Consider the following 25,762-nt stretch of genomic DNA (forward strand, 5'->3'; position numbering starts at 1 on the left):
CGCTTCGGACGGCGTGGCCCTTGGTCCTGCAGCAAGCAGAACCAAGTCAGCGGATAAAGGTGGATCACGGCATGATCACCTGTCACATAATGAGGAATGAAAATTAGATATGCAAAATACCCCTCCCCCCGTCTATAATGTCAACTAAAAAAAGACATGGATTTGACGATAACTATTTTTCCGGGAAATAAATTTTAAGCAAACTGCAATTATAAGTAAAAACAAAAGCCAACATTTTCAAAACAATTGCTTAAGAGGAAACATACATCCGGTGAAATTATGTTGGTAAATTACCAACAACTGACTGCAAAAAAGATACGTTCTGCCCCGCCCATTCATAATAATGAGTATAATAGTCAAAAATGCATGACAAACATCAATTTTGCGTAGTTCTACGTCATACTGCGGTCGTGCCTAGGACAATACCCTCTATTTTTTTAAAAAATCAAAAGTTTTTTTTCAATGTCATATGCTTGATAGTCTTTCAACTAGTCTTTCCAGTTCCTTGCCGTTTTTGGCTACCCAGGAATCGACAGGAAATACTATTATCCAGTGACCTATCATTTTTTAACTTCCCGAAGTTTATTTAATTTTCCTTTGGAAGTTTCTTCCAACTTTCCCCGTAAGTTATTTTCTGATTCCTCCCAGAAAGTTAGTTATACTTTTGGTTTCGCTCAAAAGGTTCTCTCTCCAGTTATTTTTCCAACTTCCCCTGGAATATTGTGGTAACTATCCCTAGAAGATTCTACCGAAATTTTTTTCTTCCTGATTTTTCCCGACCTCGAAGTTTCTATCGACTGTCCCGTAAATCCTCTGGCTTCCAACTTTCTCCAGAAGTTCCTTCCAAATTACCTTAGGAAGTTTTTTTTTTATGTATAATGTATCCAGGAAGTTTCTTCCAATGTCTCCACGTAGTTACTTTAAACTTCTACCGGAAGCATCGATTGAATTCTCCCAGAAGTTTCTTTCGACTTCCTTTGGAGTTTCGCAATAAGCTTCCTCCGGAGGTTTTTACCGACTTCTATTGGAAGGTTGTTCCGAGCTTCTTCTGACTTCCCCTGGAAATGACTACCCCTGAAATATTTTTCAGGTTTCCGAAACATTTCTGGCCGTCTGCATGTGTCATCCATTTACTTGCGAAAGTTTGTTTTAATTGCAGTTCCTAGGATGTTTTTCTGACTTTTCATAAAACTTTGTTCAAACTTCATCCAGAAGGGGTCTTTTTTATCAAATTTTAGCCTTAGAAAACGGTGAAAATATAAAATTTATTAAAGTAGGAAATACCGATAAATACCGAGTTTTTTAAAACCTTAACGGCATCCCGCATTAACGGCTTCCCGCTCAATCGAAGACCATGCGCATCAAACCAAAACCGTTTTTTCAGGGCGACAATTTTACCGATTTTACCACTACAGAGTTAATTTTGACAATATTGCTTTTCATGTTGCCAAAAAAATTAGTGAACCACAACCCACATGAAAAACTCCAGGAATCAACTGCCACGTACTGCACCTGATTGGAACATACAATTAACGAATCACCAATGATAAAGAAATCTTGCATTAAATAATATTTTACGCTAAAACCCCTGATATTCTCGTTTTCGTTCGAACCGTTTTTCCATACATTTTTTTGTATGATAAATAAGGTTCGAACGAAAATAAGAATATGGGTATACATTTAGTAGCGTAGTCCTACGTCAACAGTTCGTACAACCAACAATCAATACGAAACTAACGATTTTAAATTGGCTCACCACTTTAGTAGCCTATTGGTCCCAAGCAAACGATTAACGTACCCTATTCTAGTTGAAATTCTATTACTATACTATGTTTGTTTTGATTCGCTATGAAAGTTTGACAGATAACATCAGGGGTGTGTGGATTCATGCAGAACATGCAGGGGTGAGTGAAATAGCTTGGGACTGCTTGGGACCGTTGTTCTGGTACTGAGTGAGCCAAAAATAATAATGATTTTCTTCGGGACCCAGTGGTCTTAGAGTTACCTCTATGGTACAACCCCATTAGTCCCTTGTAGTTTTTTTTCTTCATTTCCTCCTCGACTACTGAAGCTGATACCCAAATGAGCTGATGTTCGGAACCATCACAGGCACATTCACATTTTCAACCATTTTTAACCATAATGTACATAGTTTTAAGTTTTAGTTGACTTTTAAAAATGTATTTTATTTTGTTTGACCCTACCTTAATGTTTATAATTTACATGTAATGTTTATGCTGAAATGATATGAGGTTTTTATGCCCTTTTGAGTACGACTAGAATTTGAGTAACCATCTCAAAGAGAGCTTTTCCTCATCAAAGAACATTTCATTAAGCCTTGAAACTTGATGGAAATAATTAAATAAGCTGTTAATATAATATTTTTACTATAAGCTTATCCTGGACAGTTATATACGTAATTCTACTTCTAGAGGGACTGTGCATCTGAGTCTATAACCTAATTTTACTCCAGACTTAAACAACTGAGTATTGAGTCCCAATTCATGTAGAGAAATAATAAAAAAGGATAAATTAGTTAAATAAATTACATTTGTTATGTGATTGCTCATTGCAACTCAAAAGGAGGACTCGTATATATTACATTACACCGAATATTGCTTTACGCGCCCCTTGAACAAATACTTGTATGTGTTCACCATTTCAATGCATCACCGATGTTAACAACGTTTTGAGTGTGTCCTGCCGTTTTACTGTTTCTGAAGGGCTGCTAGGAAGCCGTCTTTGTGTACAAAGCTTTTTCACCCTATAATAAAACATAGCATTTGCGCGATGCAACCCTTAAATTTTATTAGTATTGGCGGAAGAAGTCATACTCAATACATAGTGTAGATTTTGGGGTTGAGTTTAACCATTATTTTTAGTAAGACATTGCAAATTGAGTTCATAGCCACTTCCAAGTAACGCAATGTTTTACAGAAGATAATTTGTGAGAATGTGGCACAAATAATCACAATCCTGTGTGAAAAAATCATTCCTGAAGTTTCGCTTCCGTACACCAAGAGTGGAAATTAAAATCTGATGTGATGCTGTAAAACAGTGAAAATTAACTATTCAAGAAACATTTAAACTTAATGTAAGTACATGTTATCAACATTTCACAAAAAAAGCTTTCTCACAAATATTTTGTTGAGTGTATGTATTTAAATTAGAAACCAGGTGTTGAAAAATAAGAAGAAAAAAAAAATCAGTAGGTAGCCGTTGACCGTCATGACTAAGAATGCAGATTTTGTATTCCATTCTGCAGGCAGCATATCCGCAGTCTGATTCATATTCATGCGTATAAATAGATGTTGTCATTGCATGTTAGCTTCTACCAGAATTAATATAAGGTTTGCGGTATTAACGCTTAGAAGAGGTTGTTCGTGAACTTAATAAATGAATGAATAGTTCAATTTAGCCATCTCAGGTGCTACTACAATTTAATTATTAGGGGTGATCGAATCATTCGTGTATTGTGTGTTAGTGATTGAAAATTACAGCTATTTTTCTACTAACAGTGTTAGCTTTGAAATTTGGTTATGCGGAAACGTGACAGTTTTAGCTTTGTAGTAATCTATACAGCTTTCTATTCTACTCAAAATGTATTGATATCGTGTTGTTTATGACGATCATTTAGCTTAGTTTTAGTTAAATCCTATAAAGCTTATTTAAATTGTACTGGAACGATTTACTAATACTATGTATCAATATGCATTTACTATGATTATGTTGAAGAAAAAATTCAATTCATTTCTAAATTCTTAAACAATCTTAGTTATGGGAGTAAAAATATGAGTTCAAAAATATTTTTTTTGTTGAAATTATTAACATGATAAAATAATTCTGAACTGGACAATAAGATTCAACGTGATCTTTTTGCAGAGTAAAAAAGAAAAAGAAAACATGTAGTAACAACAACCTTGGAAAAAAACTCAGTCTACTGGTGAAATTCGGACACCTCCTACAAGACAGCCACTTTCACCTTCACGTTACTTCAGTTTGTATTGCTATCAGCCCACGTGTATATTATTTCAAGATTTTCTTAACTGTTTTACTATTGAAACACATGTTTCAGCTTTTGAATATTGGTCTAAAAAATGACTGATCACTGTTGGAGAAAAAGGGAACTGAGAGTTGCTTCATTTCAAATGGAATTAAACATAATTATTGCAAACAAAAATAGCATATATAATTTGTGAATGACAGACAAAAAAACGAGTAAAGAATTCATGGGTGATCAGTAACGGCATGCAATAAAATAATGTTGAGTGTTCCATGGCCAGTTTATTTTCTTAAATATCTGTAGCATTCATTTTTTTAGTTGCATTTCTTTTTGTTTACCGATTTCTATTAACTTGTGAGAAGGGCACCCCCCCCCCTACACGTGTGTACATATTCATGAAAAACACGTAATTTTTACCAATTCCCACTTTTACTAAAAATAGGTAGTTTTGGGTAGGAAAAGTCCAAAATCCGAAGTTTTGATTAATTCACTTGTGAATCGGTTGACAATTAACAAATTGGTAGGCAACTCGAAAATCGGTAGGCAATTCCAAAATCGGTAGCACTATCGATAAATCGGTAGGTCTGGCCACCCTGTTACTTTACCGTTATATAATCATGTAGAGACGCAGGGAGAGTTTGCCACGCATTACCTTTGTTGTTGCTCGTTCATCGTTTTTTGATACCATCAATTAGATTTGTGCGTATAATCGTCACTCATTTCACATAGAATCGGCTACGTCCTACATAACTCCGAATGTCATCAAAAATAGATTTACAATTCGTGATCAACAGTTATGCTTCGCGGCATAGGTGTAACCAGAGGACAAGAGGGGAACAGATGTCGCTTAACTCAGTAATAATTTTTTTTTATATTTCTTACAAAGAAGAATGTACATGTTACTTGGAAAACCGGCCAGAGTGTCATATACAATTTGACTCAGCTCAACGAGATAGGAAAATGTTTTTGTATGCGACTCCCGTTTCGTGGTAACCACTGAACCGAATTGGATGTAACAACCACCACATGAATGGGACAATTCGGGAGATATGTCCTTAAGACCATATTTTCCCTAATTCGGTACAAATACAGACTACTTCGACCACATTTCCCATGCAAAAATTCCAAAATTTACCACCACATCTCAAAATTCCTTCCTACCTCGTTGTTCGCAAATTTCTATTTAGAAAGAGTTTAGTCTAATAAGGTTTACTTTTATTTCCCTCTCATTCTCTCTTGTTCTGTCTCATTCTCATATTTACTCACGCTGCATGTAAGCGTAATGTGGGAACGCTTTGTCTATATCTCGAGAACGAGTAAAGTCATGTTTTTACTTATAGCTTACTTACTTACCAATCAGGCTAAGGCCTTGTTGTCCTCTGCTCCACTCTACTCGATCCATGGCCACAGTTCGCCAGCCTCGTAGTCTGCGAAGGGTCCACAGGTCACCTTCTACTTGGTCGATCCACCTTGCCCGCTGCGCGCCTCTTCTTCTTGTTCCTGTTGGGTCGCTTTCTAGAACCATTTTCACTGGGTCGTCGTGCGGCATTCTTACGACGTGCCCAGCCCACCGTAGTCGCCCAATTTTTGCAATGTGGACGATGGATGGTTCTCCCAGCAGCTGGTGCAATTCGTGGTTCATTCGCCTCCTCCACGTTCCGTCATCCATCTGCACTCCACCGTAGATGGTACGCAACACCTTCCGTTCGAAAACACCAAGGGCGCGTTGGTCCTCCACGAGCATAGTCCAGGTCTCGTGGCCGTAAAGGACCACCGGTCTAATCAGCGTCTTGTAGACAGTCAACTTCGTGCGGCGGCGAATTTTATTCGACCGGAGCGTCCTCCGGAGTCCAAAGTAGGCACGATTCCCTGCCATAATGCGTCTTTGAATTTCTCTGCTGGTATCATTTTCGGCGGTCACCAGTGAGCCCAAATACACGAACTCATCGACCACCTCGATTTCGTCACCGTCAATCTGAACTCGGGGTGGGAGGCTAACATTGTCTTCCCTAGAACCTCTTGCTTTCATGTATTTTGTCTTTGATGCCCAATCCGTCTAGCTTCAGCCTTCAGTCTGATGTACGTTTCCGCCATCATCTCAAAGTTCCGTGCCATAATGTCAATGACATCGGCGAAACCAAGGAGCTGGATGGACTTCCTGAATATCGTGCCACTCGTGTCTATCCCAGCTCTTCTGATCACACCTTCTAACGCGATGTTGAACAGCAGACACGAAAGTCCATCACCCTGCCGTAACCCCCTTCGAGATTCAAAGGGACTCGAGAGTGTCCCCGATACTCGAACAACGCACATCACTCGATCCATCGTCGCCTTGACCAATTGCGTCAGTTTATCCGGAAATCCGTACTCGTGCATAATCTGCCATAGCTGATCTCGATCGATTGTGTCGTATGCGGATTTGAAATCGATGAACAAATGATGTGTGGGCACGTTGTATTCGCGGCATTTCTGCAGAACCTGCCGAATCGCGAAAATTTGGTCCGTGGTAGCGCGGGCACCCATGAATCCCACCTGGTATTGCCCCACGAACTCTCTTGCATATGGTGACAGACGGCGGCATAGAATTTGGGAGAGTACCTTGTAGGCGGCGCTCAGCAGTGTGATCGCGCGGTAGTTGCAGCAATCCAACTTGTCGCCCTTTTTGTAGATTGGGCATACGACACCTTCCATCCACTCCTCCGGTAATATCTCCTCCTCCCAAATCTTGGCAATTACCCAGTGCAGCGCTCTAGCCAGTGCTTCACCACCGTATTTCAATAGCTCACTTGGTACACAGCAAAAAAAAATGTAATATCGATCAACGTAATTCAAGCTGATGTATGAAATAATGATGTAATAGCAAAAAGCAGATACAATATTACATCAATGGATGTAATTTTGTTCGCAAAATCGATGTACATCGTACAATGTGATATTACACAACCGATGGATTGACCTGGTTGCAGCAGTTTCGATGTAATATTCAACAACTTTTTTTGCTGTGTAGTTGATCTACATCAGTTGCTTTGTTGTTCTTCAGCCGACCGATCTCCTCCTCAACTTCTTGAAGATCAGGGGCCGGTAGCCTATCGTCTTCTGCGCGTGCTCCAAGGTCTGTTGCCGTGCCACCTTCGTTTTCTGCTGCTTCACCGTTGAGGTGCTCGTCATAGTACTGCTTCCACCTCTCAATCACCTCACACTCGTTCGTGAGAAGGTTACCGTCCAAGTCCTTGCACATATCGGCTTGCGGCACGTAGCCTTTGCGCGAACTATTTAGCTTCTCGTAGAACTTCCGTGTGTCGTTTACGCGGTACAGATTTTCCATCGCCTCGCGATCTCGGTCTTCCTGCTGACGCTTCTTCCTTCGGAAAACCGAGTTTTGTCTGTTCCGCGCTTGTCTGTATCGCTCCACATTCAATCTCGTGCGGTGTTGCAGCATTCTCGCCCGTGCTGCATTCTTCTCCTCTACTTACAGTTTGCATTCGCCGTCAAACCAGTCATTTCTTCGGTCCGGGATTGCAGTACCTAGTGCCGCTGCAGCAGTACTACCTATGGCTGAACGGATGTCCCTCCAGCCATCTTCAAGAGAAGCTGCGCCAAGCTGCTCTTCCGTGGGTTGCACTACCTTCCAGCTGCTGCGCGTAGTCCTGGGCAACTCCGGTGTCCCGTAGTTGCTCAATGTTGGGTCGTGGCGTTCGACTTCGACGTGTGTTATGCACCGTCGAGAGTTTTGAGCGCATGCATACTGCAACTAGGTACTGGTCCGAATCTATGTTCGCACTGCGGTACGTGTGGACGTTGATAATGTCGGAGAGGAATTTCCCGTCGATTAGAACGTGATCGATTTGGTTTTCTGTGTGTTGGTCAGGTGATCTCCAGGTGGCTTTGTGGATATCCTTGCGGGGGAAAAAGGTACTTCGAACTACCATACCCCGGGAGGCTGCAAAGTTCACGCATCGTTGGCCGTTGTCGTTCGATACGGCATGCAGGCTGTTTGGCCCGATTGCCGGTCTATACATTGCCTGAGCGTTCATGTCACCGATGACGATTTTGACGTCCCGTTGCGAACAGCCGTCGTACACCTGCTCCAGCTGCGCATAGAACGCTTCTTTCTCGTCGTCGGGTCTCCCTTCGTGTGGGCAGTGCACGTTGATGATGCTGTAGTTGAAGAAACGGCCCTTAATCCTTAACTTGCACATCCTCGCGTTGATCGGCTGCCAACCAATCACGCGTTGGCGCATCTTACCCAGCACTACAAAGCCGGTTCCCAGCTCGTTGGTGGTGCCACAGCTCTTGTAGAAAGTAGCCGCTCGATGCCCGCTTTTCCATACCTTTTGTCCCGTTTAGCAAAGTTCCTGCAGTGCTACGACTTCAAAGTTGCGTGGTTGAAGTTCGTCATAGATTAACCTATCGCAACTCGGGAAGCCGAGCGATTTGCAGTTCCATGTTCCGAGTTTCCAATCGTAGTCCTTATTTCGTCACGTAGGTCTGTGCCGATTGTTCCGATCCGTATTTCTTTCTTCGGTATTTGAAACTTTGTTTTTTTTCCAGGGCGGCTTGTTGGGCCTGCCCCAACCCCCTGTCTCGCCGGGGACCATCGTGCACAGCTCTGTTTAGAGTCCCACACTGGGACTAGGACGGTGATCAGCCGCTCCTAACATGGAGAACAGACGCCGTTTTGAGCCGCACCTCCATGGTGAGCAGACGCTCAGGTTTGGTGAAGCATTTCCTCTATCACCGTACTATGGTTACCGCGCCAGTGTTCGCGTCGCACCTCTTCACTTTGCTATTGCCGGACTGGCAACATTGCCTAGGCTACGCCAACCAGCTGTGTCCATGTTTCAGCTGGTAGTCTTTTGTTATCATATGACTCGAGGAGGCGTGAAGTAGGAACTTGTGAGGACCAGGGCTAGGTATTCCGCTCCTTCCAGGTTGTCAACTCACCATTTTGTAGCCCTATTACTTATAGCACCTTATGTTTTATTCGAAAAACTTCATTGTACGACATTTTGGACATTGCCTCCTCTATATGTAAACGAAATAAGCAAAAATGTTGCTATTTTACTTAATTAGTCTCAATAATCATTTCTGCATGGGAAAACATGTCTCCGAACTATTTTGAAAAATAGGAGCATGTTCTGGTACTTTTGCTTGACGACATAAATAAACAAATAGATCTTTTAAATTTGTCGAACCTCTTAACGGAATACCTTTATGAAGAGCTTTGAGCGTGTTGGTTTATTTCCTTTAAATTCCGTTATAATTACTTATCTTAGCATGCCTGATGGGAATATACATGACTTCATTTTTTCGTTCGCGAAGTTAAAGAACGTTTTGGGATCAGATTTTATACTGTTCTCTACTCTTGAATTGTAATTATAATATACCGGTAGCCTCTTGAGTAGAGGATATCCGGTTTCGTCGGGTCCCGCCGACTTCCCGTTCCGGTACTGGCGGTGTCGGGGGGTGCTATGAAGTCTGCGATGAATGCGATCGATGGCTTGGTTTTCTGCTTGAACTTGTTGTCATACTTGTCAATGGTTGCGAGCTCGGCGAAGTAGGTACTGAGTTCATCAGCTACCGTTTCCGGATCGGAAACCGTGGAACCATTAACCTGGACGTGAAGTGGTTTCGTGCGTCGTTTCCCACTAAGGGCGTTGATTCGCTGCCAGAGATCGGCCGAGGATTGCGATGCGTTCATCCCTTCCAGGAACTCCATCCAACTGGATCGCTTGGCATCTCGGATTTTTTGTCGGCATTGGTTGTGTAGTTCACGGTAGTGACAAAGGGCCTCCTCTCTGTCGTGGCGTCTGATGGGGAGCCGCTTTACACGTCGAACTACCTTCTTCGTATCTTCATTCCACCAGCGGAGCGCTTTTCTCCGAGGCGAGGAATTAAAATATTGCTTTAATTTGTTATTTGTCATTGTAAAGTTAATGTTATCGCAGTGTTTATTATATGTATCCATCATTTGGTTCAAGGGTCCAATTTTGGCATAATTCGTACGATGACGATTTGTAGCAAATATCAATGCGATGTGATACGATATCGTTTACGAAAGAAATCATAGTAAATTCACGACGCTCTTTTAATGTTTGGATATTTATGAGTATACACCGAGCTGTGTAAGATGGCAGAGGAAATACAGTCCAACCTAACTTGCGGAGTGCATACAATAGAAACTGCTTTTGAACGGACTCTATTCGTTCTTGGTGTGTGATTGAAAAAGGAGACCAAACTCTGCTGCAATATTCTAATATCGAACTTACATAAGCAATGAACAATGTTTTTATCGTATACGGATCGTGAAAGTTACAGCAGTAACGTTTTATGAAACCAAGCATGTTGTTAGCTCTGATAATAATTGTGTTATAATGATCGGTGAAAGTAAGTTTTGAGTACAAAATAACACCTAGATTCTTGAGCACTCATACATAAAATTTCCAGTGAAAACTAGATGTCTTAGTGCTCATTGCAAGACAGCGTATATCACGTGATATACGCTGTTATGTGAACGGGATATTAAACTATTTAAAATATCTCGAAATACTGAATTATAAATTTTTGTAGTGATTTGTATCATTTCCACAAGTCTTAAAATACAAATAATCAAATCAAGTCCCAGTAGTGAGAGACAAACCTGAAAATTCTTTAATGAAGTAACAATCACATTTTCTTGGATTTTTTTTGTGTCCGAGATAAAATATCTCGTTCTGGTCATTTGAGGAAATAATAATTTATGAACTATATTTTAAAGTTCTATGATTCATTTTCTCAGATTCTTCTAATCAAACCAAATTTCAACTTTATTTAGCTTTTATAAGATTGAAAGGATATTGAATTCCATTGTTGTTGCTCGAACCTATATTATTCAGTGTTTTTTGTCAGTTAATACAGTTTGAGATACTTGCATCTGTATTTTAAGATGTTTTAAGTACTCATCCGCTCGGTAAACATTTTTATACCCGTTATCTCATGAAAATCATGTTTAAAACAGGATACGCCTTTAGTGGGATTGACACTGATGAAGACTGCACAATAGACTGATGAAAAATTTGAAATTTTCGTTCCACAGTGCTCAAACGGTTCCAAATTGGGTCCAAACGGTTCCAAATTGGGTCCTGATTAGCCTCCCAAAATTTGAACTACTTTAGTAAGAAACTGACTTGGCACAAACCATTTCAAGTTTATATGGGAATTACTATAGGAAAACCTATGTTTTTGTTGATATCTATCTAACAATTCACCACATCATTATGCTGGTGCGAAGAATAGAGCACAAATATCATGGCTACTATGTCACACTGCAGAATACAGTGTTGCCCACAGAACAGCTGCTTGATCATGCCATAAGATTTTTTTTTCCTTGATTTGTTTTCCGTCGATCTTGTTTTCCGTGCTGAGCACCAATTCTACCGACGCACGGATCAATCTAGCAATCTAGCTGGCCAAAACAATTTTTTCGTTGTAACTATTTCAGATGTAATTTTAATACGTCTATAATGGTACTATGACCATATACATGGAATATGTTCAGACTAAAACCAATTACCTGTACCGTACATGGGTGTAACTTTGGATAATGAGCGTAACTTTCCACCACATTTTTCTTCTTTTTGTTACACTGAAAAATAGTCCAAAAACTGTTGCGAAAGGTATTTTTAAACCCCTAAAACGGCATTATGGCCATATACATGGTACATTTTCAGTCTTCAAACCAATTATCAGTACCGTAAATGGGTGTAACTTTGAATTATGAGGGTAGTTTTTCACAATATTTTTTCCTTTTTGTTACACCGGAAAATAGTCCTAAAACTGCTACAATAGATGTTTTGTCACTTCTAGAACGGTGCTATGATCATATGCACGGTATATTTTAAGATTTAAACAAGTTAACAGTACCGTAAATAGGTGTAATTATGGTTTACTTGGGTAACTGTCCACCACTTTTTTCTCCATTTTTTGTTACACTAAAAAATTATGTTAAAAAGTTACCGAACCTGTTTGACACCTTCATAATGGTACTAAGACCATGGTATATTTTTAGACAAAAAAACCAACTACCAGTACCATGCATGGGTGTAACTTTGGATATTGAGGGTAACTTTTCAACATTTTTTCTTTTGTTACACCGGAAAAAAATCATAAAACTGCTACTAATGATATTTTACCACCTATATAATGGTACTATGAGCACATGCATGATATATTCTCAGACTTAAAACCAAGTACCAGTACCATACATTGGTGTATTTTTGGTATACGAAGGTATTTTTCACACCTTTAACTCGCTATTAAGTGTAACTGGCAAGCAATGTGTTCCTTAAAATAATAATAAAATGAAAAACGTTCAGGTTATGCCAAAAGAAACAAGCATATTTAATAATCACAAACTATGAACAAGCACAACAAAACTAAAAACACATAATCTAATCTGAACATGACCACGGTTCTCCTTCAGATGATGTTTCCGTGCTATCCGACAATTCATCCGAATTAGAGACTGTATAAAAATGATCAATTGTAGGTTCAGCTGGCAACAACATTTCCAAAGACTCCTTTAAGAAGGGTTTGGATTTCTTTCGCGGTGTTTGTCTCATTCCTAGTGAAAAACGAAAATTTACATGATTATCATACTATTATAACTCGTAGAAAACGGCATACCTGAAAGTAGAGGATCCGAGTCAAGAAGTAGCCTATTGAACACGTCTCTGTTACACGATTCTCTAGAAAAATTCCTGGCGAAATTCTCACGACATGATCGAATGTGCTTGTTCCTGGCCTCTACTGCTTCTTCTGAAAGCTGCCCTATGGGAAGCAGTGCATTTTCAATAACAATCCCACCGTGTATCAATATTTTATGAATCGTGGGCGTCATAGGGTGCCATGGATATAATTCCACATACAGTTTAGCGGTGTCTTTTGTATAAATAGAAAATTTGTCGATGTCAATTTTATGGCCAGTAGATAGAACCTCCAGAATAACTTTGAAGCGATAGAGTAAATTGCAATCAATACCAGTTATATCGGCTGAAATAGTTAGTTCTGCGAAAAAACGTCGACTGGTATTACCATCATTCGTATTTCCAAATCCTGACTTGGGTACATCCACTAGAAGGCCTAGTTTTTGTTTAAATTCATCTTGTATTCTAGTTTTACTTTGCTTTACGATATCTTTATCCTCTTGTAACTGCAGCCTCCATATTTTTTAGGTAGTTTATACGAAAGATGCAGCATACTTTCAAAGATACGGTTCCTTGCATGTAACACCGAGAGACCAAAGTTTAATGCTTCTGGATTAATTTCTTTTATAATTTCTAGATTATTAAAATCTTTAGATGCTCCACATATGTAACATCTCATCGTAGAGTTCGTTTGCGTGGCAGCGTTGCAAACCTTACCGTCGACCATTGTAAGCATCAGCGTGTGTTTGATCAGTCCGCATCGTGCTCTCTTGCCGTGCGGATCTATTTGCTTTTTGCAGAATGAAGTGTTACTACTACCTAAAGCTACAACAAATTTAAACAGCACTTTTCAGTGCTCAACCTGTAAAAATTTTTCTACCTTGTTCAACTCTTATTCCTCTTCGATCCTTGTTTGGACCCTACCCGAGGTAATCCTTCTTGGATATCGATTTGGAAAATTCCTCTTCGATCCTTCAGATTCTTATAGTAATCTGCTTGGAAGTCGATTTGGATAAAAATTTACTGCCACCCGCCTAAACGCAAAAGAAAGGGGCAAACTCTTGACCCCCCTTCTGATGAAATTAATTTGAGTAATCAATTTGATTTGCTCACGGATGATGAGAATGATCCATCATCCAAGAAAAAATCTAGTAAACTTTCCAGGCTTAATGCCAAGACGGAAAAGATTCCCCCTATTGTGATAACCACTTCCGATTTCCATGCTCTTCGCATGGAACTTTTGAATTTCGTGAAAGTTAAGTTTTCACTACAAACTGGACGTCGGGGTGAATGCCGTGTATTGGCTGAAACCTTGGACGGATTTAAATGTCTTCTCAAGTATCTTACTGAGAAGAAGCACAATTTTTTTTTATTTACGACACCAAAACTGAACGTGTGTTCAAGGTTGTCATGAAAGGACTGCCCAGTGGTGAATCCCTGGATTAGATCAAAGATGAACTGGCAAAATTACTTGGAGTTGTGTCACTCCAAGTAATCAAAATGAAAATGAAATCCCGTCCTGGCGATTCGCGCAACGGGATTTCTAATGATTTTTATTTAGTTCACTTCAAGTCTAGTGAACTAAACAATCTTAAGGCCTTAGAAAAAGCTAGCCTTATGCTCCATGTCCGAGTGAAGTGGGAACACTTTAGGAAGACTGGAGGAAATTTCCAAAACCTCACTCAGTGCTGTAAGTGCCAGGGATGGGATCACGGAACTAAAAATTGCTACATGCCAGCTAAATGCATGAATTGTGGTGATTCCTCTCACGCAAAGGACGACTGTCCTGTGAAGGAAGATCCTAAGAAATTCAAATGTTCAAATTGTGGTGAAAACCCCAAATCCAATTTTTGGAAATGTAAGACTCGCAAAGCGATCCTACAATCTCGTTCTAAGCGACAGGTAGGAAACGCTCAACGTTTCCGACCAGGTACAAATTCCTCTAACAACGGTCAGCGAGGAACAAATTCTACATTCGTACCCGTAGGTACAAATATCACCCCTGCTTCAAATTTTTCATCTGTACCTACTTAGAGATGAACTAGCCTAAGGCTAAAAATCTCTTAAATAAAGAATAAAAAAAAAAAAATCTGTACCTACTCCCCTCGCTGCTAACAATGTTCAGCGAGTTGATGGAGCTACCTATGCTGCTATTGCAGCGGGTAGAAATCAAAATACTAACCAAAGTAATTCTAACGGAAATTTTGACAATTTTGACTTAGGAAGCATTACTGCCCCTAAAATAGAATTTTTACAGAAATCATTAATTAACATGATTTCTGATATGCTTAAATCTAACTCCATGTTTGATGCTATTCAAACTGGAGTAAAATTTGCAAATAATATTGTCATGACTTTAAAATTCAGTAATGGATTTTAAAGCATTAAATATTGTAAATTGGAATGCTCGATCTCTTAAAGATAATGAAGACGAGCTATTTAACTTTTTGAGAGTTCATAACGGGCGTATAGCCGTTATAACTGAAACGTTCCTCAAACCTGACCATAAGGTTAAGAAGGACGCAAATTACTTGATTTATAGAAATGATTGTCTTGATGGACCCTGTGGTGGCGTTGCCATCATTATTCATAGACGAATCAAACATAAAATTCTTTCTTCATTTGAAACCAAAGTTTTTGAAACTTTGGGAGTTTCTGTTGAAACAAAATTTGGACAACTTACGTTTATAGCTGCCTATTGGCCATTCCAATGCGTAGGCCAGAAAAAGAATTTTCTCAAGGGTGACCTCCAGAAACTTACCCGTCATAGGTCTAAATTCTTCATTATTGGTGATTTTAATGCAAAACACCGCTCATGGAATAATGCTCAAAGCAATTCCAATGGTAATATTCTGTTTGATGATTGTTCTGCAGGTTATTACACTATTCAATATCCAAACAGCCCAACATGCTTTTCTTCTGCAAGAAATCCCTCCACTATTGATTCAGTCTTAACTGATTCATGTCAACTTTGTAGCCAACTGGTTACCCATGCTGACTTCGGTTCTGATCACCTTCCAGTAACTTTTGAAATATCCCAAGAAATAATTTGTAATCCCAACAGCTCTACTTTCAATTACCATAGAGCTGATTGGGAGCAGTATCGAACATTTATGGAATATAACTTCGATCCAATCATTCCTTTGCAAACCAAAGATGAAATTAATTATGCTCTTGAATCTCTGACTACTTCTATAGTTGCAGCTAGAAATGCCTCAATACCAAAATGCGAGGTTAAATTCGATTCAATCATAATAGACGACGATCTTCAGCTCTTGATCCGTCTTTAAAATGTCCGTAGGAGACAATATCAAAGAACACGCGATCCTGCCATGAAGGTTATCTGGCGGGATTTGCAAAAACAAATTAAAAAGCGATTCTCTGCCCTGAGGAACAAAACTTTTGAAAATAATATTTCTAAATTATACCCGAGTTCCAAACCCTTTTGGAAACTCACAAAAATTTTGAAGAACCTCAAAAGCCTATTCCAGCGCTTAAAGAAGGTGGTAAAATTTTGATCACAAATTTGGAAAAAGCTCAGAAACTTGCTAAGCAATTCGAGAGTTCCCATAATTTCAGTTTGGGTCTTACTAGTCCTATTGAGAATCAGGTTGCTCGGGATTTTCTGAATATTTTCTCTCGGGAAAATATTTTTGATGATTCCTGGGGGACTGATTTGGACGAAGTAAGGTCTATAACTTAAAAGTTTCAAAATATGAAAGCTCCAGGTGATGATGGAATTTTCTATATCCTCATCAAAAAACTCCCAGAGAGTACCTTGTCTTTCTTGGTAAAATTATTTAACAGATGTTTCCATTTGGCATACTTTCCTGATAAATGGAAAAATGCAAAAGTTGTTCCAATTTTGAAGCCGGATAAAAATCCAGCTGAAGCTTCTAGCTACCGTCCAATAAGTTTGCTTTCTTCAATAAGTAAACTTTTTGAAAAGATAATTTTGAATAGAATGATGCTTCACATCAATACGAACTCAATTTTTGCAGATGAGCAGTTTGGATTTCGCCATGGGCATTCAACTACTCATCAACTCTTAAGAGTTACCAATTTAATTCGTTCAAACAAATCTGAAGGCCACTCAACTGGAGTTGCTCTTCTAGACATAGAAAAAGCATTCGACAGTGTTTGGCATGAAGGTTTGATTGCTAAATTGAAAAAGTTTAATTTTCCACTTTATATTATGAAATTAGATCAAAATTATTTAACTGACAGAACTCTGCAGGTAAATTATCAAAATTCCAAATCTAATCGACTACCTGTTAGAGCAGGAGTTCCTCAGGGTAGCATTCTTGGGCCTATATTGTATAAAATTTTCACTTCGGACCTCTCTGATTTGCCTCAGGGTTGCCACAAATCTTTGTTCGCTGATGACACAGGCATTTCCGCTAAAGGAAGAAGTCTTCGTGTTATTTGCAGCAGACTGCAGAAAAGTTTAGATATTTTCTCTTCTTATTTACAAAAATGGAAGATTTCTCCCAACGCTTCCAAAACGCAACTTATAATATTTCCACACAAGCCTAGAGCTTCCTTTTTGAAACCTAGTAGTAGTCACATAGTCACTATGAACGGAGTTCCAATTTCCTGGTCAAACCAAGTGAAATATCTTGGATTAATACTTGAAAAAATATAAATTTTAAAGATCACATTGAGGGCATTCAAGCCAAATGTAACAAATATATAAAATGTTTGTATCCTCTTATAAACAGGAAATCCAAACTTTGCCTGACGAATAAACTTCTAATATTTAAACAAGTTTTTAGACCGGCCATGCTTTACGCTGTGCCAATATGGTCTAGTTGTTGCACTAGCAGGAAAAAAGCACTTCAAAGGATTCAGAACAAAGTTCTGAAAATAATTTTGAAGTTGCCTCCCTGGTACACTACTACCGAAGTACATAGAATTTCGAATGTTGAGACTTTAGAACAAATGTCCAACAAATTGATCAATAATTTCCGGCAAAAATCGTTGCAATCCTCAATTGCAACGATTAATTCCCTTTATACTTAGATAAGATTTAGTTTTAGTTTTTAGTTTTAAGATATCAATTGTTATACTGACATGCAGGTTGAAAAACCTGTTTAAAATACTGAATTGCCAAGACAAGAACAATGTAAAAACACTTAGATATATATCATAACAATTAAGGCTGATACGTTACTGCAGTAACTGGAGCACCTAGGTTAAAATGAAATGTAATTTATTTTGAATTTGGAACAAAAAAAAAAAGCGTGTGGTTGATTTCAATAAATTTATCAAAAACAGCTACTTTTGTTCGTTGCAGTGCTTCTATGGAGCCTTGAATGTACAATATTTTTTCGTTAGTGATGTCGACAGATTCTTTTAAAAAACTAAATCAAGGTGGATGCAATTTAAAGCGTCAATAATAATATTAATAATAATTGGGATTCATTTTTTTAATTATTATCGAACATCTTTGGCGCGAAGGGTCTCAGAATGTTATGAAAATTTTCTCACAGTTTTTATAAACAACAACAGAAATTCAAAAAATTCAGGGTGGTTAATTTTTTCGGAAAATTTTAGTTATAATTTCCAGATTTTCCCGAATATCACGTACACTCAAGTCTTTTTTACACGGTTTTTTTTACGTGGTTTTTGACGTAGACTACGTCTTACAGGAAGGTATTGGGGGTAAATCGAAAATCTAAAATTGCGACCGTCACGAAAAGTTGTAATTTTTTGAACGCTATAAGCTTTGTCATTTATAGATGAAATTAAATCCGAATACACCAATCGATAGGAAATACCTTTCGTAAGCTGTTGCAATAAACTTTTTTTTTTTTTCAATTTTTCATAAAAAAAACTGTTTTAAAAATTGACATATAAAAAGCGATAATTTTATCACTGTTTTCATGAAATAAACGTTCTCCCCAAACCCAGTCCTCATAAGCAAGTACCATTTTGGTTGCACATCGTGCTGCTTGAATCAGAAAAGTTATAAAACAGCGCTGCTAATGTGCCTCAACTCATTTTCGCTTCGGACGGCGGGTAAGCAGGTAGCAGCAGCAGCAGCAGCAGCAGCAGCAGCAGCAGCAGCAGCAGCAGCAGCAGCAGCAGCAGCAGCAGCAGCAGCAGCAGCAGCAGCAGCAGCAGCAGCAGCAGCAGCAGCAGCAGCAGCAGCAGCAGCAGCAGCAGCAGCAGCAGCAGCAGCAGCAGCAGCAGCAGCAGCAGCAGCAGCAGCAGCAGCAGCAGCAGCAGCAGCAGCAGCAGCAGCAGCAGCAGCAGCAGCAGCAGCAGCAGCAGCAGCAGCAGCAGCAGCAGCAGCAGCAGCAGCAGCAGCAGCAGCAGCAGCAGCAGCAGCAGCAGCAGCAGCAGCAGCAGCAGCAGCAGCAGCAGCAGCAGCAGCAGCAGCAGCAGCAGCAGCAGCAGCAGCAGCAGCAGCAGCAGCAGCAGCAGCAGCAGCAGCAGCAGCAGCAGCAGCAGCAGCAGCAGCAGCAGCAGCAGCAGCAGCAGCAGCAGCAGCAGCAGCAGCAGCAGCAGCAGCAGCAGCAGCAGCAGCAGCAGCAGCAGCAGCAGCAGCAGCAGCAGCAGCAGCAGCAGCAGCAGCAGCAGCAGCAGCAGCAGCAGCAGCAGCAGCAGCAGCAGCAGCAGCAGCAGCAGCAGCAGCAGCAGCAGCAGCAGCAGCAGCAGCAGCAGCAGCAGCAGCAGCAGCAGCAGCAGCAGCAGCAGCAGCAGCAGCAGCAGCAGCAGCAGCAGCAGCAGCAGCAGCAGCAGCAGCAGCAGCAGCAGCAGCAGCAGCAGCAGCAGCAGCAGCAGCAGCAGCAGCAGCAGCAGCAGCAGCAGCAGCAGCAGCAGCAGCAGCAGCAGCAGCAGCAGCAGCAGCAGCAGCAGCAGCAGCAGCAGCAGCAGCAGCAGCAGCAGCAGCAGCAGCAGCAGCAGCAGCAGCAGCAGCAGCAGCAGCAGCAGCAGCAGCAGCAGCAGCAGCAGCAGCAGCAGCAGCAGCAGCAGCAGCAGCAGCAGCAGCAGCAGCAGCAGCAGCAGCAGCAGCAGCAGCAGCAGCAGCAGCAGCAGCAGCAGCAGCAGCAGCAGCAGCAGCAGCAGCAGCAGCAGCAGCAGCAGCAGCAGCAGCAGCAGCAGCAGCAGCAGCAGCAGCAGCAGCAGCAGCAGCAGCAGCAGCAGCAGCAGCAGCAGCAGCAGCAGCCGCAGGAACAAAACTTTTGAAAATAATATTTCTAAATTATACCCGAGTTCCAAACCCTTTTGGAAACTCACAAAAATTTTGAAGAACCTCAAAAGCCTATTCCAGCGCTTAAAGAAGGTGGTAAAATTTTGATCACAAATTTGGAAAAAGCTCAGAAACTTGCTAAGCAATTCGAGAGTTCCCATAATTTCAGTTTGGGTCTTACTAGTCCTATTGAGAATCAGGTTGCTCGGGATTTTCTGAATATTTTCTCTCGGGAAAATATTTTTGATGATTCCTGGGGGACTGATTTGGACGAAGTAAGGTCTATAACTTAAAAGTTTCAAAATATGAAAGCTCCAGGTGATGATGGAATTTTCTATATCCTCATCAAAAAACTCCCAGAGAGTACCTTGTCTTTCTTGGTAAAATTATTTAACAGATGTTTCCATTTGGCATACTTTCCTGATAAATGGAAAAATGCAAAAGTTGTTCCAATTTTGAAGCCGGATAAAAATCCAGCTGAAGCTTCTAGCTACCGTCCAATAAGTTTGCTTTCTTCAATAAGTAAACTTTTTGAAAAGATAATTTTGAATAGAATGATGCTTCACATCAATACGAACTCAATTTTTGCAGATGAGCAGTTTGGATTTCGCCATGGGCATTCAACTACTCATCAACTCTTAAGAGTTACCAATTTAATTCGTTCAAACAAATCTGAAGGCCACTCAACTGGAGTTGCTCTTCTAGACATAGAAAAAGCATTCGACAGTGTTTGGCATGAAGGTTTGATTGCTAAATTGAAAAAGTTTAATTTTCCACTTTATATTATGAAATTAGATCAAAATTATTTAACTGACAGAACTCTGCAGGTAAATTATCAAAATTCCAAATCTAATCGACTACCTGTTAGAGCAGGAGTTCCTCAGGGTAGCATTCTTGGGCCTATATTGTATAAAATTTTCACTTCGGACCTCTCTGATTTGCCTCAGGGTTGCCACAAATCTTTGTTCGCTGATGACACAGGCATTTCCGCTAAAGGAAGAAGTCTTCGTGTTATTTGCAGCAGACTGCAGAAAAGTTTAGATATTTTCTCTTCTTATTTACAAAAATGGAAGATTTCTCCCAACGCTTCCAAAACGCAACTTATAATATTTCCACACAAGCCTAGAGCTTCCTTTTTGAAACCTAGTAGTAGTCACATAGTCACTATGAACGGAGTTCCAATTTCCTGGTCAAACCAAGTGAAATATCTTGGATTAATACTTGAAAAAATATAAATTTTAAAGATCACATTGAGGGCATTCAAGCCAAATGTAACAAATATATAAAATGTTTGTATCCTCTTATAAACAGGAAATCCAAACTTTGCCTGACGAATAAACTTCTAATATTTAAACAAGTTTTTAGACCGGCCATGCTTTACGCTGTGCCAATATGGTCTAGTTGTTGCACTAGCAGGAAAAAAGCACTTCAAAGGATTCAGAACAAAGTTCTGAAAATAATTTTGAAGTTGCCTCCCTGGTACACTACTACCGAAGTACATAGAATTTCGAATGTTGAGACTTTAGAACAAATGTCCAACAAATTGATCAATAATTTCCGGCAAAAATCGTTGCAATCCTCAATTGCAACGATTAATTCCCTTTATACTTAGATAAGATTTAGTTTTAGTTTTTAGTTTTAAGATATCAATTGTTATACTGACATGCAGGTTGAAAAACCTGTTTAAAATACTGAATTGCCAAGACAAGAACAATGTAAAAACACTTAGATATATATCATAACAATTAAGGCTGATACGTTACTGCAGTAACTGGAGCACCTAGGTTAAAATGAAATGTAATTTATTTTGAATTTGGAACAAAAAAAAAAAGCGTGTGGTTGATTTCAATAAATTTATCAAAAACAGCTACTTTTGTTCGTTGCAGTGCTTCTATGGAGCCTTGAATGTACAATATTTTTTCGTTAGTGATGTCGACAGATTCTTTTAAAAAACTAAATCAAGGTGGATGCAATTTAAAGCGTCAATAATAATATTAATAATAATTGGGATTCATTTTTTTAATTATTATCGAACATCTTTGGCGCGAAGGGTCTCAGAATGTTATGAAAATTTTCTCACAGTTTTTATAAACAACAACAGAAATTCAAAAAATTCAGGGTGGTTAATTTTTTCGGAAAATTTTAGTTATAATTTCCAGATTTTCCCGAATATCACGTACACTCAAGTCTTTTTTACACGGTTTTTTTTACGTGGTTTTTGACGTAGACTACGTCTTACAGGAAGGTATTGGGGGTAAATCGAAAATCTAAAATTGCGACCGTCACGAAAAGTTGTAATTTTTTGAACGCTATAAGCTTTGTCATTTATAGATGAAATTAAATCCGAATACACCAATCGATAGGAAATACCTTTCGTAAGCTGTTGCAATAAACTTTTTTTTTTTTTCAATTTTTCATAAAAAAAACTGTTTTAAAAATTGACATATAAAAAGCGATAATTTTATCACTGTTTTCATGAAATAAACGTTCTCCCCAAACCCAGTCCTCATAAGCAAGTACCATTTTGGTTGCACATCGTGCTGCTTGAATCAGAAAAGTTATAAAACAGCGCTGCTAATGTGCCTCAACTCATTTTCGCTTCGGACGGCGGGTAAGCAGGTAGCAGCAGCAGCAGCAGCAGCAGCAGCAGCAGCAGCAGCAGCAGCAGCAGCAGCAGCAGCAGCAGCAGCAGCAGCAGCAGCAGCAGCAGCAGCAGCAGCAGCAGCAGCAGCAGCAGCAGCAGCAGCAGCAGCAGCAGCAGCAGCAGCAGCAGCAGCAGCAGCAGCAGCAGCAGCAGCAGCAGCAGCAGCAGCAGCAGCAGCAGCAGCAGCAGCAGCAGCAGCAGCAGCAGCAGCAGCAGCAGCAGCAGCAGCAGCAGCAGCAGCAGCAGCAGCAGCAGCAGCAGCAGCAGCAGCAGCAGCAGCAGCAGCAGCAGCAGCAGCAGCAGCAGCAGCAGCAGCAGCAGCAGCAGCAGCAGCAGCAGCAGCAGCAGCAGCAGCAGCAGCAGCAGCAGCAGCAGCAGCAGCAGCAGCAGCAGCAGCAGCAGCAGCAGCAGCAGCAGCAGCAGCAGCAGCAGCAGCAGCAGCAGCAGCAGCAGCAGCAGCAGCAGCAGCAGCAGCAGCAGCAGCAGCAGCAGCAGCAGCAGCAGCAGCAGCAGCAGCAGCAGCAGCAGCAGCAGCAGCAGCAGCAGCAGCAGCAGCAGCAGCAGCAGCAGCAGCAGCAGCAGCAGCAGCAGCAGCAGCAGCAGCAGCAGCAGCAGCAGCAGCAGCAGCAGCAGCAGCAGCAGCAGCAGCAGCAGCAGCAGCAGCAGCAGCAGCAGCAGCAGCAGCAGCAGCAGCAGCAGCAGCAGCAGCAGCAGCAGCAGCAGCAGCAGCAGCAGCAGCAGCAGCAGCAGCAGCAGCAGCAGCAGCAGCAGCAGCAGCAGCAGCAGCAGCAGCAGCAGCAGCAGCAGCAGCAGCAGCAGCAGCAGCAGCAGCAGCAGCAGCAGCAGCAGCAGCAGCAGCAGCAGCAGCAGCAGCAGCAGCAGCAGCAGCAGCAGCAGCAGCAGCAGCAGCAGCAGCAGCAGCAGCAGCAGCAGCAGCAGCAGCAGCAGCAGCAGCAGCAGCAGCAGCAGCAGCAGCAGCAGCAGCAGCAGCAGCAGCAGCAGCAGCAGCAGCAGCAGCAGCAGCAGCAGCAGCAGCAGCAGCAGCAGCAGCAGCAGCAGCAGCAGCAGCAGCAGCAGCAGCAGCAGCAGCAGCAGCAGCAGCAGCAGCAGCAGCAGCAGCAGCAGCAGCAGCAGCAGCAGCAGCAGCAGCAGCAGCAGCAGCAGCAGCAGCAGCAGCAGCAGCAGCAGCAGCAGCAGCAGCAGCAGCAGCAGCAGCAGCAGCAGCAGCAGCAGCAGCAGCAGCAGCAGCAGCAGCAGCAGCAGCAGCAGCAGCAGCAGCAGCAGCATCATCAGCAGCGGAAGGTGGTTCATGTCAAGCGCGCAGAGTTCGAGTTTTGCACCTCGAACTTTGCGCGTCGTTCCCGTCGAGATCATTGGCAGCGGTAGCGGCGTCGCCTCGATGGCGCAAGCGCTCCTTACCTGAATGATAACTACAAATCTCGATTAATTTTAGGAAGGACATATCAGCTTTTGTAAACAACGCATTTTATCGTTGGTTTGGCATAACTAATAGCTCGGCCCACATACTAACACAACTATATCAGGTAGGGGAAAATTTCCCCCTATCTGATGGTAGTACTAGCATGCGTGGACGAGCTACCAGTTACACCAAATCGACGATCAAATGCGTTGTTTACAAAAGCTGATACGTTCCTTCGAAAAAGTAATCGAGAAATACTTCTTGGGCTGTGACCAATTGCCAATTGCCAATTGTTAAATTTAACTTGTGTTTAAACGTGACATTTCGAAAATGCCGGAAATTGATCAGTTTTCAAACAGACCTCAGCCACGGTTACCAAAATTTAACTTCTAGTCGGTCCGAAATAACCACGCTCGTATAGCAGGGCTATTCGATAACTCATCTGTCACTTTTTACCACGAGTTAAATTAAACTCACCCATTGCGACACAGCCTTGGAAGTAAAATTACGGCCATCCATAAATTACGTATATTTTTGACCAATTAACCCCCCTTCCCCCTCGGAGCGTGTTTTGCAATACACCTAATACATGGCTGGTCCCAACTTCTGAAACACCTCTCCTCCCTCTTTTTTTTTTCCTTTGGTTTGTTTTTTCCGTCGATCTTGTTTTCCATGCTGAGCACCAATGCTACCGACGTGCCAGGAAGGCAGCTCCCACACCTGGACCCTACCTATCGACCCATCAACTCATAAACCGGGGACCAACGGTTTTACTTCCCATCCGAAGGAAGGCGTGATCAGAGATGTTATGCCTCAGAACATCCCGGCGGCGCCGACTGGGATTGAACTCAGGCCTGCTGGGGTGAGAGGTAATCACGCTTACCACTACACCACCGGCGCCGTTAAACTCTCCTCCCTCAACTACTACGTTATTTATGAAAGTTCCCTAATCATTGGGCAACACTGAAAGGCAGCAGCACACACCACACAAAATGGGTTGGACATTTATGCTAAATTTCGGTATTGATAGTCAATATCGATCAGAACATTTTAGCTTGAAATCCCTCCATTTAATTCTCGGTACATCTTTAATCTATTGATTGAATTAAAAAAAATCTTAACATGATTTTTTTTAAGATTTCGTGCGTTTTGTGAACGCACATTCATTATTTTGCATAAGAAAACAGGAACGGGGTGTTTATGTGGTGATAAAAAGGATTTTTCTACACAGATTACAGTTTTCTGTACCAAGCACTGTAATTATCAGACGGTACCTATATTTATGCTTTTAGATTAGCTATGAAAGTCCCTCCTACTTGGAAAATTATGCTATAGAACGGTTTATACAACCCCATTTTTTTGCATAATTCTTCAAGTAGGAGGGACTTGCAATGCTTATCTCTTAGCATAAACAGAGGTACCGTCGAGTTTTTTTCAGTGCTAGGTTCTAAAATTCGACAGTGAGCATTCAAAAGGGCCTGCTTTTTCGATTCTCTTCATCGATTTTCTGTTTACAGCTAAGTGAAACAATTCAAGCTGAACATTGCATTAGGTCCTAAGTAACACTGACAAGGTTCTCTTCGTCGACTTTCTCCTTGAATCCACTCGGCCCAGGTATTTTCAGCACACATATCGATAAAAGAAGTTATTATCTAGCATCTAATACGACAAACACAACAAGAAACGATTCTGTGCTCAAGTTATTACGGCTGTGTTCCATTTGGTGAATTTTTACTTAAATTTGACAGATGGAAGATTTTCAAATAAACTTGCTATTCCAGCAGACTTATTTCTGACAGACAAAGAATCAATT

General features: G+C 41.1%; 1 protein-coding gene across 1 annotated transcript in view; it reads left to right on the forward strand.

The window, feature by feature from the left end:
- The first annotated feature begins 2,795 nt into the window (after positions 1-2,795).
- Positions 2,796-25,762, forward strand: part of LOC135714984 (uncharacterized) — a 101,996-nt gene continuing 79,029 nt past the window's right edge. The window contains exon 1 of the mRNA XM_065238388.1: positions 2,796-3,094. The gene's annotated coding sequence lies outside the window, so the exon portion shown is untranslated. The remainder of the gene's footprint in view (positions 3,095-25,762) is intronic.

This window comes from Ochlerotatus camptorhynchus, unplaced genomic scaffold (assembly GCF_037179485.1).
Source record: "Ochlerotatus camptorhynchus isolate MF236.1 unplaced genomic scaffold, CSIRO-AGI_Acam_v1.1 ptg000771l, whole genome shotgun sequence".
NCBI classification, from domain to species: Eukaryota; Metazoa; Arthropoda; class Insecta; order Diptera; family Culicidae; genus Ochlerotatus; species Ochlerotatus camptorhynchus.